Raw genomic sequence first — 7,434 nt, forward strand, 5'->3', positions numbered from 1 at the left:
CTTCCGATAGTTTGTGACGCGGGGGGATTGTAATCTCGCGATATTCTTCTTTACTGACGCACAGCAAACTTCCACATGAACTTCGAACCGCAGCCAAAACTTTCTGAATCAATCAGACCTTCAGTTAAACTTATAAAATATCCTGACAGTGTTTCCTGCACTATTTGTTCACTTGTTCGCAACAGATTCGACAGAAGTCTACATCGATTCCTAACGGAATGGTTCTTATGAACCGATTCCTTTTAATGAATCGTTAACATAACGTTCAAAAGTGTAGTCCGATTCCCGGATGGAATGATTCTATTGAGTCGATTATTTTTATTGAATCAAACACACACAGCTTGCAACTAACTGAAACTTAAAACAGCGTACTTCATATGACAAGGTTAAGATGTTAAGTAGAGAAGTATATGAAGATAAACTGTGTCACAGGTCGCAATTAAATATTAAGCTGCATTTAAAAATTAAATGTTGAGTTTTTAAATTGCAAATGCTGCCTGTAAAGTCATATAAAACAAAAACTGGGCCTAAGAAAAAGTTAAATAATAAATGATGGAATGCTTTCAAATGTCTTTATTTTGTATGTTTGTGCGTACTTATACTATTTTGTATGTTTGTACTGTACGTACTTATAGTGATGTTTATTACCAGACCAGGTTGATATTACTGTATGTGACCCTGGAGCACAAAACCAGTCTTAGGGTCCATTTTTTCGATTTATATGAATGAATATCTGAATGAATAAGCTTTCCATTGATGAATGGTTTGTTAGGATAGGACAATATTTGGCTGAGATACAACTATTTGAAAATCTGGAATCTGAGGGTGCAAAAAAAATAAAAATAAATAATAATAATATTGAGAAAATCACCTTTAAAGTTGTCCAAATTAAGTCCTTAGCAATGCATATTACTAATCAAAAATGAAGTTTTTATATATTTACGGTAGGAAATTTACAAATTATCTTCATGGAACATGATCTTTACTTAATATCCTAATGATTTTTGACATAAAAGAAAAATCAATAATTTTGACCCATACAATGTATTGTTGGCTATTGCTACAAATATACCCCAGCGACTTAAGACTGCTTTTGTGGCCCATGGTCACGTATGTGTATCAACTGCTAAGCTAAACAATGAAATATATTTCACAGTTAAACACTTACTTTCTGTTGCAGAATTTTATCGATGTACTAATTAATTTCCTCTTTGTTTTACACATCTAGCTGTGGTAAGAAACTAAGCCATGAGAGGCCAGTGCTTGACATAATGCTGCTGAGAAGCACAGAGACTCCAGATGAATCTCTTCGAGTCAAAGCCAGACTGAAGGCTGTGCATCGGTGCTCTGAAAGCATCAGTCTGGGCAAACTGGCCTTTTTCCACTGTCTGGAGAGAGTCGAGACCATGTGCTGCTTCTGGGAGCTGAAACATATCGAGCTTGAGGGCAAACAGGTAGAAATACAAGCACACACACACATACACACACGCACGCACACACACACACACACACACACACACACACACACACACACACACACACAGACAGCTGAAATAAATATTATTTAAATGTGATCTAAGTTTTGAATTCCATGCCAGTCATGCCTAGCACTATTAACAGCTAGGTTACTGGTTTGAATCTTCTAAAATGTTTAGCTTTTAGACTGCCAATCCATAAGTGTGCATTTATGGTAAAGTTTGAGGTCTTTCTCTCAAACCTTGGCTCCCCAGAGATAAAACATTGTAGACTGCTGCCATCCAGTGGAAGGCTTGTGCTACAGACTCACGTTAAGCACATGCAGCTACATGGAAATCAACTAAAAGTCTATTGGATCTGTTGTTCGTTTGTTTGTTTTTAAGGAGTGCGTGTGCATTCCAATTCAAATAACAACACAGATAATGCAATGGTAATAAGAACAGCTTTGTAGATCACACCAGTGCATTGTAGAACAAAGACAGAGAATGACAATGTGCTGATGAATTGTTCTTTAATTAAATCTGATGACTGCACATGTACAGGTGCATCTCAATAAATTAGAATGTCGTGGACAAGTTGATTTATTTCAGTAATTCAACTCAAATTGTGAAACTCGTGTATTAAATAAATTCAATGCACACAGACTGCAGGACCAGATTGTGTATTTCTATTGTTCTTAACTTTTTAATTTATCCCAGCTTTGAGGCACAGTGGCATAACCACCTAAAAAGGCCAAATGAAATAGATAAAATCATTTTGAAATAATTAATTTTGTTATTTTATATATATATTAATTTTATATTTTTAAATTATTTAATAATAAATTATGGACAAATAGCTAAAATATAGCATTAAAAATATACAAAAGTCAAGAGTCAAGAGTCAAGAAGCATTTATTTATCATTTGCATAGTTAACACTGGGGAAAACTGGGCATTGAAATGCTTGTGACGAGGCTCAGACATACAGTGACAATAACACGAGTTTGATAGATGTCCTGTAGTGCTGGGAGTTTACAAAATGTGAATACATAGATTAATGAGTATTTTATTAATGAAGTAGCTTAAACTGGTTTGCACATAAATGTTACAAAGTTGAAATGAAAAAAAAAAAAGAATGCTGAAATGCAACCATTACATAGGAACAATGGCTGTGGGAAAGCAATGCGACACCTTTGAACACTACAGCAAAAAACACTCAGTTGTGACCAACCTTCAGCTACTGTATGTTATCTTACAGCATGAAGTGTCTGTCATAGGAAAGCACCATGTGCTGTCATGAAGCATGCAGTCTCATGAATAAATATGAGATATCTGCACGTCATCAGTGTACTATAGCTGTCACGCCTCCATCAGGCTCTCCACCTCCATCCACATTCTGCTCACATTTCCTTCTAACCATCCGCCCCTGCAAACAATAACTGTACCTCGTTAAAGACTGGATGTATTCTCCATTCACTGATCACAGTCTCACCTAGGACAGGTAATGACCAAGCAGCTCCAATTCAATGTTTCATCCTCATCTTCCTCAATTGGCCTATCGGTAAGCCCCTCCCCTCGAACGCAGATGAGCCAATGGCAGTTGAGTATCAGTTGCACGGGGAACAGGACTCGGACATCTTTAGGCTTCAGCGCCATAGAGAAACAGATCCGAAGTTTTCTTCGGTTTGATGGTGTTTGTGCTACAAAAATGGAAAAACGATGTGCCAGGGGTCCTTCTAACACTGATTCCAGGTATCCCGAGAGGATGGGCAATTACATTTATTTTATTACATTTCCTAAACACAAATGAAACAGAGCAAAATGTCCCTAAGCATTCAACCCCAATCCCAATGAAGACGAAAACGTTCATTTTCTGGTTGCCATACTCTCATTAAGTTAAATTATCATCTGCTCAAGCAGAACGTTAATGCCATCTTGTGCTTCAGCAAGCTATCTCCGGCTAAAACTAACGTTAAAGTTAGTGAGTCCATGCTATCGTACGGTACAAGCACAAATAGCGGACTGTTCTCACGTCATGTACAGTGTAGTTAAGTCAAACATACATAAACGAAGGTCTACATTTTAGTGCCTCTCCATATTAAACTGTTTAAATGTAAATTAATGTAATCTTACCCTGCAGTACACGAACAGTGTTGATCCGGGATGTTATCATTGCGATCGTGACGAGACTTCTCCTGTTTGCATTGTGATCTGTATTTTTACATATGTATTTTGAGATATTTTCTTTGTGTGCACTTCTTCAGTGTCCAAAATGTATCAAAAACATCTAGGGATACGGTTTTCACACTGACAGCTGTCATATATGGCTGCATATGTTCTCCAATGAATGATGCAAAAATGACATTATCATCTCCCTTCTGTCTGTCATGATTTGAGAGCAAGGCGCCCCTGCTACTTGCTCCACCATTGCATTTTGCAGGAGTCTTCTCCCATCGTGCTGAGGACTCCCATGCATTCTCACTGTTCCAAATGCGACCCCCATTTATTTTGAAGCTATGGAAGGCAGCCTTCTCACTCTTTGGTGTGTCTGTCAGCCTCTCGTAAGGATATCACTTGCAGACAAGTTTTTTTTTTCTGCCAAATCTTCTGATCCAGACTTCTGTCTGCAATCTCCAGAAAACTTTTGGCGAGTGAAAATTGTCCCTAATATGTTAGCATGCATAACTCTGTCACTCACCATTGCTGGTCCTTTAGCTTGACACTCTTTACTTTTCAAAACTATATTAACCAAAAACCAGCAGCTAGTTTTAACCTCATTGCATCATCTTGGTAACGATCAAACAAAATGTATTTTTCATGAAGACTAATAAAACCCTGTGCAACTCTGAATCTCCTATTGTCCTGTTAAGACCAGTCACCAGTGTACACAATGCATTATCTGGTCTATGAGCTTAATTTGGGAATCAGATTGGGACTACGTTTATGTCCATTTATGTACTAGGGGCTGCCCAACACCAAGACACTAACATCTTATTATAGTTCAACCTGGAGTATATATTACTGTTTGTACCTTTATAACATAAAAATACCATGCCCAGACATGTGTCCAAACAAAGAACTGCACTCTATATATTTGGTGTTCACAGAATGATGTTCAGGACATACTCAGCGAATTACAAAAATACGTTTCTGTTGAAGGAGCTGAAATCTGAAGCTTCATCTCATGTGAGTTTATCGTATGCACTTTATTTTTATTTGGTCAGAGCTTAAGGAGCTATGTGTAGAATTCAGAATCCCTTGTTATTAGCGACACCGGTGGCCGTTAAGTGAACTGCAGCCAGCAACTTATCGCTCGTGCTTGCACTCATGTAACGTAGTTCCTCAATAACCTCACGGCGAAGTTCTTTGTTCTCACTTAAACATAAAACAGAAGTCGTAAATACCTTTGCAGCGATATATTGGTAATGAACATCCAGACATTGTTCACTTCTGAGAGCAACGTTTAGATGAATATGTAAATATGTGCACGCTTTCCTCTCAATAACAAAATAAGCGCAACAAAAATTACAGCAATGACAAAAAGAAAGCATCTGATCATGGCGATGTGGATATGTTTGCATGAGCTCAAGTAATTACTCTGTTATGAATGTTTGATTATAAAGTGTATTTGAGACTATAGACTATATAGATCTGGCTATGTGAGACTTTAGTTTGAATTAATCCCATTAATACATTACAGTATAGATCAAAGAGAAATACATACTGTATGTATTCCATTTGTTGTTATTAATGAAATTAAGTGCATTAAACATTACATTACACCAAGGTTTCCCAAACTGAGGTTCGTAAAAAAATGAATAAAAAATAAAAAATAAATGCATGTTTTGTGAGTTTAATAAAAAGTAGTGCTGGGCAATGATTAATCGCATCCAAAAGTTTTTTTAAACTTTTTAAATTGGATGATCAGAGTAAATTGTACTTATGTTGTCTTCTGGGAAACATGTAAGTATTAATGTAACTTCTGAAGTCCAGTGCTAAATGAAAAATTATGATCGTTAAACAAAAGAAGAATTTACACATCATCATCCTGTTCAAAAGTTCACATCCCCCGGCTCTTAATGCATTGTGTTGCCTTCTTGAGCATCAGTACATGTTTTCACCTTTTGTAATAGTTATCCATGAGTCCCTCAGTTGTCCGCAGTGTGAAAAGATGGATCTCAAAATCATAGTCACTTTTGGAAAGGGTTCAAATATGCAGAAGATGCTGGAAAACCAAAGAATGTGCAGGAGCTGGGGGGTTTTTCTGAAGAACAGCAGGCAGTTGAACTGCTCAAGACCAACGAGGGACTCATGAACAACTATCACCAAATATAAAGACAGTCATGGATCATCCAGGAAACGACACACAGTATTAAGATTCAAGGGTATGTAAACTTTTGAACGGGGTCATTTTTATAAATTCAGTTATCATTTTGTCTTGTGGAGTCTGATAAACATCTGTTATGTAAAATTGCTTATTCAGGACAGTATTAAATAAAAAATAGCATGCAATTTTCATGATCCCTCTTATTTTTTTAATTATTAACATTTTGCATATTCTGCAAGGGGTATGTAAACTTATGAGCACAACTTGTATGGACTGAATACACAAATTGTATAAACATATATTTAATATATAAACAACATATTTTATTAAATATATACATGCATGTGTGTGTATTTACATATACAAAATAAATATGCACAGTACACACACATATTATGTACAAAAAAACGTATTTTGGATGCGATTAATCATTGCACAGCACTAATAAAAAGCTAATAATGAATTAAACGATAAAAATTTAAAATTATTATTATTTTTTAACTACCATCAAAATAAAACTCTTCATAAATTATGTGAAATGTTATAATTGTTTATCTGCATGTCATGTGACCATGGGAATAATACGTAATCAAAAAAAAAAAAAACATGGTCTGATTACGAGTATTTTAAAATGTAATCTAATCTAATTACAAATACTTAATTTTAGAAATCTGATTAAGCAATCCAGATTACATGTAATAGGTTACTACCCAGCTCTGTTCATAGGCAACCTATAGCAAGTCGAGGAAGGTCTTGTTTGTTATGTTTTGCGACAAGCTGTTCACAAATTGGAAATAAAAAGCGATTAGTACATGAAAATTCTTACATATGGGCCCTTTAACAGCAGCGTTGGCATCTGAAGTGGAGGGAAACTGGCTGCCTTGTCGAGCATGAGCTCAGTGCATAACAGTTGTTTAGAGATCACAAGGATGATGAGTGAGAGTGAAAAGAGAGCAGCCCTTATCTCTGCACCTGTCACTCCCGTTTTGCTGGAGACAGATAGGTTCATCCCTTCGGTCCTTCCAGTGGTCACAAAAGGAGGGGGCTTGAGAATGCAAAGACATGTGAAACAAAAAGAGGGTGTTTTTTAAAGGGAGTCCCTAACACTGCGAAAGCGTTCTGTGCACTGAGTTCCCATAACAGTCCGAGAGAAGAAATAAGAAGTAGTGAATGACAATGGATTGTTTCTTCAAGGGCAGATACATTTGGATTGTTGGCAACATGTGTCTTATGGCATCGTATCTCTGGCACGGAATCTGGGGCTTACTCTCATACCGGAGAAAATCCAGATCCTCCACTTCAGCCAGTGAACAGGTAAATTTTCTTTTTACCACTGATAAAAGCTGTAATTTGTTGTTCATTTATACCTTAAATTTGTGGTTATATAAAGGAAGCAATTCAAAAAATTTACTATCAGCTGCTTAAGTGAATCATTATTAGAGTCTGTTGAATGAGAATAAATACTGACAGCTGTAGTGTTACAAATTGAATGACTGCTCAATTTAGAAAATGATTTATTTATTTCAAGAAGTTCATAACCCTGCATTGTAAACACTGTGCATTACACTATCACTGTTCTGTGTGATGCACTGATAATTGAGAGATAAATAAGACATTTATAATGCATGCAATTTAATTCAGTCCAGACATT

The sequence above is a fragment of the Sinocyclocheilus anshuiensis genome, unplaced genomic scaffold, assembly GCF_001515605.1.
Source record: "Sinocyclocheilus anshuiensis isolate Anshui unplaced genomic scaffold, SAMN03320099.WGS_v1.1 scaffold3077, whole genome shotgun sequence".
In the NCBI taxonomy this organism is placed as follows: domain Eukaryota; kingdom Metazoa; phylum Chordata; class Actinopteri; order Cypriniformes; family Cyprinidae; genus Sinocyclocheilus; species Sinocyclocheilus anshuiensis.